This window comes from Xiphias gladius, chromosome 1, assembly GCF_016859285.1.
Source record: "Xiphias gladius isolate SHS-SW01 ecotype Sanya breed wild chromosome 1, ASM1685928v1, whole genome shotgun sequence".
In the NCBI taxonomy this organism is placed as follows: Eukaryota; Metazoa; Chordata; class Actinopteri; order Istiophoriformes; family Xiphiidae; genus Xiphias; species Xiphias gladius.
Window position 1 is genome coordinate 19,818,588 of NC_053400.1, and position 13,715 is coordinate 19,832,302.

Here is a 13,715-nt window from a genome sequence, read left to right on the forward strand (position 1 = left end):
TAACATCATGATGGACTTATGCATACTTTGGTGATGCATACGCGTAACTAAATACAGAACAACATAATTACCTTTCAAACTACCATTGCTTAAATCTCTGGCACTTGGCATCTTGCATGTTGGAAATCGTCGACACTATTCTCACAGTCTCGCCTCATGAAAATCATTATTTTTCTACCCGGGGGCAGAAAAATAATGCAGAAAAACAACAGATATATACTCTGCAGTTGTGGAATGCTCTCATACTGCAAAAGACTGAGAGGTGTATTAGAGCATAGCAGTTCCTTAAACTGACTTTAGTGTAATCATAGTGGAAGTTTGACTTTGATTTCTTTTGCATACAATTAATGTTTAAATGCCACACAGTTAAATTATAATGGGTGCAGATTTCTAATTATGCAAAGCAATTATTAATCCTCTCTAACAATTATAATTAACCATTAGCATTATAGGAGTGTTTTTATGAGTGCTAATTTTTGGTATCACAAACACGCTGAGTTGTGGCTGAGTGGTTTCCCAGTCATCTGACCTGAAAATTAAACCAACAACTCCTTACACTCATGTTTGTGTGCCCAACTATCATGTTAAAAGATAAAATATGTGCTACTAATTTTCTGTGACACTTTTCCAAACTGCGTTGTCCAAATTTAAAAAAAAAAAAAAAAAAAAAAAGCCTCTTCATAACGTATGGGGTTTCTGCAAGTGTTGGATTCTGTTAATTGGCTGTTATAAAATAACAAAATAAGAAACTTTGCAAACATTAAGCAAGAGATAAAGACATGCTGATTTTCTTTTCATATCCCATGTTTTCGGGGATAAAAAAAATTCTGTAAATGGGCACCTGTCTTGTGCCTGTCATTTTGCTATGGTAGAGTGACTTGGCTGCAACAGTCACTGAGAATATTTCGACCTCTGACTGCTGAAGAGACAAACACTTTTTTACTGTCAGTTGTCATTAAGCACGATGCAAACAATATCAGAGACATAAGGTTAGTGTTGCAGCCATTGTTCTGTACCTAACTGCATCTGAGAGGAAAAAAACAGCCACCAGGCTTCACTCCAGTAATAATGTGGGACAGCGGACTTGTATGCTTCTTTGGAACAAGGAATTTATCAGCAATTTATTGGAATTTATCCAGTAACACTTTAAGTTATAGATCCAAAAACTAAAAACACAAGGTCTATGGAACAACTTCAGCAGACACATTTTGCCCCGAGCTGACTTAATTATTTATTTTTATCATTATAATGTATCTGAATCGGAACAACTGCGCTGAAAAAATATTTCACGTTTAATAAGCCCTTACAAAAAATGAAAAGCAAAAAAAAAACAGTTTTGATTAAGTTCATTTCAAGAGGAATCTTTACAAAATGAAAAACATCACTTGCTGAATAATTGAGTTTTCTGTTCAGCAGGTTCAGGGGAAGAGGTTCACCTCCCAAAGGGTGCTTTTAAACTCTTCAACGCCTCCTGAACATTTTAGGATGTATAGTAATTTAATATTTACTATTCCTCATGGTCTGTACTATATTTTTTTACCCTTGACTATCTCTAAAATAAAAATCACTGAAATGATCATATCAAAAATTTGTGACAATTGGAGGGCACTTTTAAGAGCCCTTTTTGCCTCTGCATGGCACTCATAAAAATCAAAGTATACTGAAATGAGGAGATCCAGCAGATCCAATAAAATCATACAAAATGTGTCCTTATTAAACAGCCCTGATAGAAAATCACATTTTAATGCAGTGTGGCCACTGGTGCTGACAATGAATATAAGGAAAGATTTGTCTTCATACAGAAATGTAAAAATATAATTACAGTAATGGTCTTTTCATCATCTCTACTTTCAGAGAGGCTTATACTACTAATGTTAGGGCATATAGCCGGTTTCTAACATATCAAGACTTGTACATGGATTCGCGCTCACCACAGGCTGTAGGCTAATGAGTCTCTGACTGGGATCAGTGGGTGGGCAGAGAAAAGAAGAGATTCAAAGCTTAAGGAAAAGTAAGTAGGACTTTCCTTGTAACTGATTTCCTAAAATGTGAGCCCTATTGAATGACCATCTGTTAGGAGACACACATTTAGAGTTTTGGTGACTTTACCCTCCAGCTTCCTCAGCTACACAGCATTCACTAGCTGAATAAGTGGGTTTGTTTGCTAAGCCTGTTACTTTTGCTACACCTGTCATGGTACATATGCGGTTTACAGTGACAATGTTTGCAGATTTACCGCTCGAAATTCTCTGTTGTTTTTTAACAATGAAAACCGCTTCTCTGGCTAACTTTTTAATGTTTCCAATGCTGATTTCTTTTAAAACAAGAACTCTGCAAAAAGGTCTTAATTTTGCATTTGAAGGCTACATACATACAGGCTAAATATTGTATATGATACAATGCTAAAAGACTATGGCTGAAGTTGACATGTCATAGAGAGAACATAGCACAGTACAGGTACCATATAAAGATTTATAATAATAATGAGACTAATAATAAAAGTAATAATTATAATAATAGGGTGGATAATAATAATAATAATAAAACTAAATATAATTATAATGATAATAATAATTATAATTGAAGCAGTGGGTGTCGAGGAGGATCATGGAGGCAGTAGGTGGTTTGCAGTCACAGATCCAGACTCTGCAGCACCAACGGCAGAAATTCCTGCAGAAAGTGACAGGAGGAGAGAGGAGAGAGATGAGAAAGCACAAAACTACGGGAGAGAGAAGAAGTCAGGTTAATAACGAGCATTGGTGGGATATGAGATAAAATCCTACTTGGACAGGTAACAGGGTGGTTAGAGTTATGCTTTATAGTTCATGTTTTTTCAAACTTCACTCTTACAAGAGAAAAGGATTCGAAGACTAACCAGTGAGTTGGCAAATGTAACGAGTGAGTTGGCAAATGTACAAATTGGGCTGGTGATGCTAGAGTGTAGACTTCCCCGAACAAAACAACAAGTAGGACTGAGCCACCATTTTCACTCTAATATCTGACATAGTTGCATCTTGGTCCCCACAGTCCTGAAGTTGTTCTTCAAAATAATGTAGTTAGCTAATGTTATGCCCCTAGCCTTTGGTAATGTACTATTGTAAGTAGCAGACTAACATTTGAAACTAACATAGGGGCACACAAACTCACAGTTTAATCCACTTCTTTACACTTTTGCTCTTAGTTTTCTGGTTCTGAAAGGCTTAAAAAGGACACCGCCCTATACATTCTTGACTTTTGCTTTTATTAGAGCCCCATACACAAAGTTTTAGTCATTTGGAACAAGAAGAGAGGGTTCTTAAGACAAGAACATCTCAAAGAAAATTTAATGCATAAGGCAACATAAAAGAGACAATCTTAACCTCTGTCTGTCACAGAGACATGCTTTCAGGTAAACGCTGCTGACTCCAAATAAAGTGCTAAAGATGACAGCTTCAGTAACTGTTCATCTGATGGTCACAATCTTTAAAAGGCAGAAAAATAACACATGCTCCACACACCACTGTACAATAGCTCTGGGATAAAGAAAAGATTACCGTTGTAAAGCATTTTTTGTTGAAGCTGTCAGAGCTGTTGATTAACGTTTGAGGTTGTAGCTTTGTGGTGTTGTGTTGGATTGCATCACGTGACACAGGTGTTCATTTTATTCTGTCTACCCCCTGATGCGATGCGATGTGCGTGAGTGAACACGGACTGCCACAGTACAGTTTAATGTGTAGCAATCTTGAGCTAATTGAGCTTTTTTACAACAACTCAACTTAAAAAGTGTCCTCTTTGGTTTCTGCTTGAACTTCATGCTGCTCTGTGAAACCCTGAGCCACAGGCACAAACACATACACACAGAAGACAAACACACACGAGCTTTGCAGACATGACAACTGTGGTCAAAACAGGGAGGGGTTACAGGTTTTCATCTGTCCCCAGGCCTTCTGCTCCAGCTGAGACAGAAGAGCTGGATCTTTGAATCAGATATAGTCTATAGGACTGGAGGTCAGGCTGCACAGCCAGAAGATTTCTCCTGGAAACTAAAAAGTTAAACATCCAAATATACCATACACTGCTGTAAGATACAGGATGCCAACTTGCTTGGCATCAAGTATGCTATCATCCTCTTTTGAAACGCCAAAATCAGCAAAAACTACAAACTACTGTACCTGCAGTGTCTTTGACATTTTGGCTGATCTTGAATGTGATGCTTTGCTCTTGTTTAAAAGTTTAGAAACAGTATGTTTAATATATACAACACTCATCATTACACTCTTTCTGGTGTTGTGCCAATGCTGTATAATATGACTCCGTCAAGGCAGTCACTGCCAGACATAACATTAGAATAATTTCAATAGAATTCACACAAAATAATCTTATCTAGAGTACCACTTACTAACTTTTAACATAATTTTCAACCACATCTGATGTCAACTCGTGACTTAAGTGTGGGTGGTCTGACTGGGGACTGAAACTCTGCTCAAGGACGGTTTCCATTTGCTGATGAACACTGTAAAATGTGATTGAAAACTTTGGTGGACCTTGAATTAAGATGACTTTGTCCCTATGCAACCCTGTCTTCTACAAATTACGTTTTTTATACGACTAAACTGCAACGGCAAATACATTTTGTAGGAAATGTAATTTACACATTTGGCAAGTTGCAAATACATTGATACTGAACATATCAGCGCAGACAATGTATTTGTTTTCCGCCAAAATATCTGATCTTGCAGCAGAATATCCACTTGTAGCGACTACAGCATCGTTAAACATATGTTGTTATGTTTAGGCACTCACAGCCCTACGTTAAGGTTAGGGAAAGATTTTGGTCTAGTTTAATACAGCAAAAGTTCACAGTGACTTCACACTCAATGTGTTTATTTACATTACACTAAAACCATGATCTTTCCCTAACCTTAACCAGAGCGCTTTTGTTGCCTAAACCTAACCACAGACGGGACTCTGGATGCAAACCCTGGTCTCTGCTGTAACAGTTGATTCAAAAAATTCATTCAATTAATACGTTGCCTCTTTACATAATCCAGCCCGCGATTACGTACACTACAAAATGTATTTGCTGTTGCAGTTTATTTGTACAGAAACGTAATTTCTAGGAGACAGACTCGCCCTAGGTCAAGAATGAACTTTCAGGCACAACAGAAACCAGTTGTGTTTTAAGAAATAACCCAAGGAGCTCAGGCACCTGTTATCATTCAAAGGGCTCTAGGGAAGTTATTACCTTCCTCCTACTGTATGCGCTATATCAGTATTAAGCTTAGCCAGCATTTTAATGGAGAACCACAAGGGAGCTGATAGTGTATCTTATCCATAATAAGCTTTGCAGCTTCCTTTTAGGATCTAACTGTGACAAACGATGAGGAGGCAGAGCAGACACTCCAGAAGTCTTATTTTCATTCTGAGACAAAAATTTTTGTCTACACATCTTTTGCAAGTAAAGTAACAATTTGTTTGCTTTGTTGTTTTGCCTTTTTTGGATAATGGATGGAAGAGATGTGACAGCAAATAAGGGGACAAAGAGGAGGAATGACATGCAAGAAACAGGGCCCAAGCCAGATGCCTCCAGGATGTCCAAACAGTTTGTTAGTGAATAAACAAGTACAATTATATTTCTTCACGTTTAGCATGCTTCATTAATGAGAAAGCTGAGACTTACCAATATATTATATTCATCTTTTATTTAGTTGCTTCAAAAAAATGTTATAAAATAAATATCCCTCAATAATCTTCAATGATCTTGATTGCTTTGCCCAATGTTTTAGATGTATCTGATAAAGAATCTATTCACTTTTTAAAAGTTCATTTTCACAGTCAGTACTCACTGTATACATAATGGTGTGCAGTGGCATGTATTGTTGTCTGCCATCATTTCTTTTTTGATACTACCTATTGGAGGGGTGAGGTATTTTTCATATTGTGCAGGTATTAGCTTTAAAATAAACCAGATTTTTTTTATAAACGTAAGTACCATATAGTGAGAGATGCTTTCAACAGATGCTCATCATTAACCAAATTGCCTGGTTGGGGCAGATTCAACTCCTTGTGTTGAAAAGTGTGCCTGAGGATGTGGATATAACAACAAGGATGCTGTATAGACCATCAAAACACTGGGGTGAATACAGGAAAGAGATAATAAGCACAACTCCAGATGAACAATGTTACTGTGCTGTGCGGAATATGCCACAGCAGACCTCTCAAACGGGAAACAAATATGTGATGCCTTGGAGTAGAGGTGCTGCCTGCAAACAAGGGATATTCACTGGGGAGATGAACGCTACAGACTACGCTGGAACAAAATTATCTAGATGACTGAAAGAGGAAGTTAAGACAATGGTTGAAGTTCTTATTCACTGGAGGAAAAGCCCAGGAGAACACACCAGACCCATCATCAGAGCAGTGGCAGTGGAAAAGTAATTAGATCATCCCCTGTGAGCATTTCCATTAATTGGAATTATTCAAGGGTGTCATCGTAGTCGGAGGTCAGAGAATTCAAAAAAATTAAAAGGCAAAGGTTTTAAAAATATGTTTTTGATAAACAAAACCCACGTCAACAGAAAAACAGAGACAGAAGAAAATCTCCTTTCTGTCCTTTAGTATGACATTTAATGCATTTATGCAATTTTTTGCATTGAAGCTTTTCTTGAGCCCATTTTTAATTTCAAGACAATAAAGATGAATAATTTTGCTACAGAAAATGTATGTAAGCCTGTGATTTGACCAGAGTGTAACTGAGTTACTATAAATATTAAATAACAGGCAGTTAGTCACTTTTTTGCAAAAGGTTGAAGAAAAAGTTCAAGTACCTGAAATTAATATGTACCAATATCTATAAAACGAAAAACAGATCGCTACTTGTATGTGAAAGGGGTCACTTGTAATGATAAACTCATGCAGGCAGCTGTTTTCAGCGTTGTAAAGCTCTGAAAAGCCCCATAAAAACCCATTGTGTCGAAATGCAGAAAGACAAAGCTAATAACTAGGGGAACATAGTGGAGAGCTAAGCTGCTAAAGAGCCAGATATTTCCCTCAGGAGTTGGTAGAGACTAAAAACAGAGCTAAAAGAGAGTGAATACTGGACTTACATTCACCAGGTGGACACAAGCATGACTCAACATAAATGAAAATGTTGTTCCATAATTGCTGGATTTGTAAATTTACCATATCAATTTAAATGGTGAAAATATGTCAGTTTTGTGTTCACAGCTTTTTTCCATTTTCTCCAAGTGGCCAAAAGATTAGTTATTGCATAATTTATGGCTAATTAATTTTTGTTAATTAAATTAATTGATTAATTAAATGAATTAATTTTTGACTAATAGGTACATTGCCAGACTTAAAAAGCAACATAAAGCGAGGTCACTTGCCATTTTGAGCCATACTACTCACACAGTATTTTGGATGTTGTGGTGTAAATTGTGTATAATGCTGCTGTAATGTCAGCAACATTATGATTTTCATTCCAGGAAAAGAAATGTGAGGTTGATCCTTGTTTGCTTTTGATCTAAAGTTAAAACACAGGCCTGAAAGACAAAACTGTAGCATCTTCTACTTTTAACTAACTCAAACTCTGGCAGTGCCATATGTTTCATACTCAGCTTTTTGATGAGTAATCTCTTCACTGAAATTTCAAACAAAGGCACTGAAGTGCCACCATACACAAGATGCTGCACCTCTGTGCCACAACCAAGCGCCTGTGCAAATGCCACCGATTCACACACTAATAATTTCACATAATTTATTTGTGCCCTGTGCAGGGTCATATGCCCTCATCGCTCATTGTTAGACCCAGGCCAGATCGTCCTCCCTTACATCACTTCCACAGTATAAAACCTAATCAGAGAAAGCCATTTATCTTGCTGAAGGGATATGACTGCCATTACTGGACTGAAAGTGCTGTGTGTGCAGGTACACCACACACTCATATATAATGCCTATCAAACTGCTCATTAATATTGGGGAGCTATTTCTAGCTTCCCTCTCGGGGTTCTAGTGCTAACTGCACCGTAGAGCACCGCATGCTTTATTTGGCAGATAGGGTTGGAGATGGTGACCTGAGACAGTAATCGCCTATTTGAACAAAATTTTTGACCTGTCAAGCCAGATTATAAAAACAGAAGAAATCGTTAAAAGCCCATATATGACAATTGTGTGAATCCCAGGGTATTTAATTGCATTTTCTCACTAATTTTTTGGCTTCCATGTAAAGAAACAGTAATTACATTATTTGCACAACTTGCTCTCAAAAAAAAAAGAAGAGAGATTTACATAATGACAGTCATTTCCATCTACAGCACCCTCAGTCAAATGTAACCGTGCTTTTGGCTGTAGCCACAGATTAAACAGATGGCAGACAACTGCACTGAAAAAAAAATCTAGTTTGACATTTTGCATTTGTTGGCTCAGTGCTCTAAACCCTGACTCCAGCGTGGCAGTGGATGTCCTCTTTTAATAGAGGCAGATGGGCAAAGAAGACTGCACATAAAAGAGTAGTTGTACTCGTATGTAACCTCGTGTCTAAAAAATTACATCCATAAGTAACTACCATATTTGTCTGGGTACAAGACAACTCTGATTATTGCTCCATTTACCTACGGTATTAACAGTGACCTGTGTCTGGATGATGACATCCAATCCATTGCATTTATACTTGGAATTACAATGCGTTCTAGTTATCTGGATTGAGCCCACTTTGTGATGGAATCTCAAAATGATAATTAGTTAAGCAGAGGTGGTGGACCAGGTCAAGGGGAAGCAGTGCCCAAAACAACAAACGGGGCCGTTTTAAAAATGAAATTTGTGACTTGTTTTTTTTAAAAAGAATATGTGACTTCAGAAGGAATGTATCAGCTTGGGCCTGAGAGCTAGAGACAATTATACCAAAACCCCCGTCTTATCCTTTAAGAATGTGGTCATGCTGTATAGGTTGCATTTACACATGGATGAGCTCCAATCAGAGTGCACGCTGGACCAGCTTCTAATGTGGTGTGGCTGATGCATTTACACCAAGTATTAACAGGTTTTTATTCCTGATAATGTATCCACTTACAGATCACATTTTAATGTCTGACGTAAATAGGGTATTTAAGGTGCAAATGGCGTATTTAAGTCAACTCATCTTTTTTATAATTTGTTTTGTGCTTGAAGACATTTTGAAGATAAAAAAAAAGTTAAAAGAAAAAAGCAAGGTATGCAGATGTACCGTATAAGATCAGTTAAATACCAATGATTGTATTTTACCTAAAATAAAACAATTATGTCAATAAAAATAGGCAGATAAGAGAAGGGAGAAAATTAGGGAAATGAGAAGGAAAGGATTGCCAGATCATGCTCTTTATATGCTGTTCAAAGATATGTGATGGAAAAAAACAAACATTAAATTACAACCAATAAAGACTTCTTTTTTTTTTAAAGTAAACAAAAATAAATAACCAACATACTATGGTAAACTGTGGCCTACGGGTCTGTCTAGTTCCCTTTAACCGTTTCCACAAGAATCAACTTCAAACTCAGATTCAGCAGTTTGGTCAAATCCGAAGATTTCAGCATGATTTTCCCATGACACATTCACCAAACTCATCAAAAAATATCGCTTTACCTCGCAACGAGGTAGCCCAGAAGTCTTTGACCCTGTCGTCCTCAAAACTTTTTTTTTGGGGGGGGGGGCACTCCAATGCCAGATGGGAAATATAATCCCTGCAGTGTGCTCTGGATCTGCCCCATGATCTTCTCCCAGTTGATCTTGTTCACAATCCCTCTACGGGGAGGGGTCATCCTGATCAGACCTGTGTCAAGGATTCACTGCCCGTCTCATACTAGAAATTGTTCTGATATTTTTAGTATTCAACTACGATCATGATTTTTCCCCTAACTTTGTTCAAGAGGTTCAAATGTTGAACATGCTTGAACCAGCTGAGTGTGCAATGGGTGTAACAACAAAACAATAAAGTGGATACTGACAACGATGTGAAAAGAGATAAGACATTGACAAACACAAGAAGATGGAAGCTGACACTTTAGCCAGAATAGGTTACCACTGGCACATTAAATGACTGAAATGCAGCAGGTGTCTAAAAGGGAGGAAAGACAAACAGACAGCTGAGCACATACTGTAACACTAAGCAGGACCAACGCACTCAGTGGAGGCTTATGTAAGCAACACAAACTGTCATTCAGACAGCAGGGCGACAGTGGCTGTAATGATGCAGCCACAGACTGGGTTCCCAACAGTCGGTGGGCATATTAATGCTGTGCAAAGAAGGTGAGGAAAGAGACTGTCAGTCCCAAACTAGACAGGGTTGGGGTTGGTTATATGACAGGGAAAATAGATTGCTTTGGAGTGTGAAGTTTGAAGATATTCAGTTTTGAAGAATTAGCATAAGGACATTGGCTCCAAAGTCATGGAGCTTGGCAGGAAAATGCTCTGCCAATTTTTCTTCTTGATTTTTCAGACGGTAGGAACTAGAATTACCACCTCACGCTTGTATGCCTCCACCAAACCTGTCAAGTTGCAGTGAACATCCATGTCTGTCTAGACTGTCTATGTAGTGAAGACTTTGAACGAATTGAACAAAAGTAATTAAGTGTATTTAGTCATTATAAGACTATGAATTCTTGAGTTATGGCCAAAAACATTTTTTGTGAGGTCACAGTGACTTTGACCTTTGACCTTTGATCACCAAATTCTGATCAGTTCATCCTCGAGTCCAAGTGGACGTTTGTGTCAGGTGTAATGATATTTTAAAAATGATGATGCTCCAAGACGTTTCTCTTACTTGATCTGTTTGTTGGTTGCTGGTGAAGAGGTGCACGATTCAGGAAACTCAGATGCTGATATAATGAACTCCTCTGTGGTGACAAACCCGCAGTGGCAGCTTGGTAAAGTTGAACCATAATTTCATCAGCAGCAGCAGCAGCAAACAGCCATGCACATTCACGGGTGCAGCAGCAGCCCTCCCTCTCCTTGCTGTCGTGTTTACAGTGGAAACAATGGAGGAGGCTGAAGTGGCAACTGCTGCAGTCTTTCATTGCTTTGGCATTGCACTATAACTTTGTCATCACGATTAACAGTTTTAAAAGAATTAAAATCGATGCAGCAGAGTCACTCTTCTTTGCAAGATATCGCTTAGCAATAAAAATATGGGTCTTAACAAGCTGCTTCTACAAGCGACCTATAGGGTCCTTTTTTATGGTAAAAAAACGGTGTCCTTTTGATAATTTTTCATGTGTGAGTCAAACGAGAGAAATGGATGTAGGGGATGTACTATGATTTGCAACTGTGGGACTATGAGTAACTAAACTGTAATGTAACATCCGTTAAACCAAATCTTTTGCAGTGGACGGGATTTAGTGTATACAATACATCACACTATAATACAGTACAATCAAACACACCATTTATTCAGGGGGTACACATCTCTAAAGTAACCCAACCATCTGCGCCTAGCAAAAGCTCCAGGACTAAATGGAAAGAAGAAAAAGTCTCTGAAAGATGACACTGATAAGCAGACTGAGACATCACAATCACATGACAAAGATGGACACCAAATGATACGAAGACAATGTTAATTTTTTTGAAGACAATATTAATACCTATAAAATAGTCTGTCAGTGAAAATAAAATAAGAGAGGGTACAGAGAAAAAATACCAGCTGCAGAAAAATGGATTCTAGCAGCAAGTATGTGGTTTGATGAGATGAATGTATGGGCTTTACTGTATGCAGCCCAGTGGATCCAGGCAAAGGATGGATAGATATGACATAAGAGGATCTACACCAAAATTGATTCAGCAAATAGTCTTTTGTCCTGCACTGGAGAAGAAATTTGTATTGAAGTAAGAGTGAGCCAGAGCTATAACACTATACATCTGTTGAAATAATACACAGATGCTTTATGGTGGGGAACAGAAAAATATACATCACCATCTAGTGAAACAAATTTAAAAAAAAGTTGAGGTAATTCTTTGATAGAAAAGTGTTTAGCAGGCAGCAAAAGTGGGACACATGGGAAATAAGTGGATCAATAACCCTATGGTTGTCAGTAAAGGAGAACAAATAATGATCATAATGAATAAATATGAGCAACACCAAAACTGCAACAGTAAAAAGTAACAACAACTGCTGCCAAGCTCTGAAAAGATAGCTGGAGGGAAACTGCATGTGTAAGTAAATAGGTTTATCACTGCCAGGTCATTAAAGCACTGTCGGGATTTTTCATTGATACAGTACAATGTCTTCACCCTAAGTGTTGGAGTGGTGGCAGGATTTTCAATTCACAAAGTTTGCTTCGCTCTGTGTCCCCTAAAGGCTGCGCTGATGTGAGTATGAGTGCAATCGATTATTTTCTTGAGATTAAAATGGAGGAATTTCAGCAAACTTTATGTGCAACAGTAGATTTCATTCAGTAAATATACTAAACTAGTATGACTCTCTTTTATAGTTAAAAGAAAAAACATACACATTTATATATATATATATATATATATATATATATACATACACACATGTCACAGTAAATCATCATGTTTCCTCCTTCATCCACAGCACTTCATGGCATGAAGGAGTTCATGGCATTTTATGTTTTGATCCCCACAGCCTGAGCAGGTAAGCTTAGCTTCAAACTGAGTCATTGTTGTGAGACAGAGAAGCCAGGGCTAAGCCCAACTTTAGTTTGGTAACCCGCTAATCTGGCTTCGTGAGAAAGGCCCTCGAAAACAAAATCTTAATGTCATATCTAATCCTGGAATCCTCCGTCCCCCAAAGTTCTTTTCAGCTAAGCTTTTTCATGCACCCACTTGCAGTGCAAAGTTGAACTTGTGAATAGAAGATAAGCTTCTTTCCTTGTTCATAGCATTCACTTTTATTTCTGCATACTTCATGTGAATGTTTACAAACACTGTGGTTGCAAATTAACGTTTAACAGCTTCTAGGTTACAATGTATACTGTATATAACCATGGTTTAACAAAGAGACAAAAAGCTTCTTGCAGAATTTGATTAAATAGAGAAAGACAAACCTTGGAAAAGGATAGATGCAGTGAAACACTAAAATAAGAGCAATGAATAGCAAAACAGCTGTGAAACAACATTATGCAGAGTTGCATTTGAATACAAAATTATTTAGATTACAATTCAACTACGGTCAAGAGATCTGTTGTACATAACTTCACAGTCCAGGGCAAATAGATAAGGATGCACCCTTGATGAAAGTGAAAGTAATTTGATTGATTTTCTCTCAACTCTGTGTCCTATTAAACTCAGAAGTATTGTAAGATTTTATTTTTATGTAAGGCTGTTGTTTGTGAGAGTCAACTATATTCCCTACCATCTTGGAGAAACCACCTCTCCAGCTGTCACAAGAAACATTGGCTCCTGGTGGAACCATCCCACTGACCTCAAACCCAGCTTCTTCTGCATACTAAGTTTCCTCTGTTTCTTTATCAGCTCACACAGACTCATACTCTGCCCACATTAACATTCCAAAATGCTTGAGACATGTAATATACACTTGCTCTCTCCTCTAATCTCACCCAGTGCAGGTGTTGTAACATGATGCATATCCGACTAGTTTCCTGACTGTGCCATGTGTGTTTCTGTCTCACACAGGTGTGTGGAAATGAATTATATACATATATACATATATACATATATATATGTATATATATATATATGTATATATATATAGATGTGAATTAACACTGACTGTAACCAGGATTTC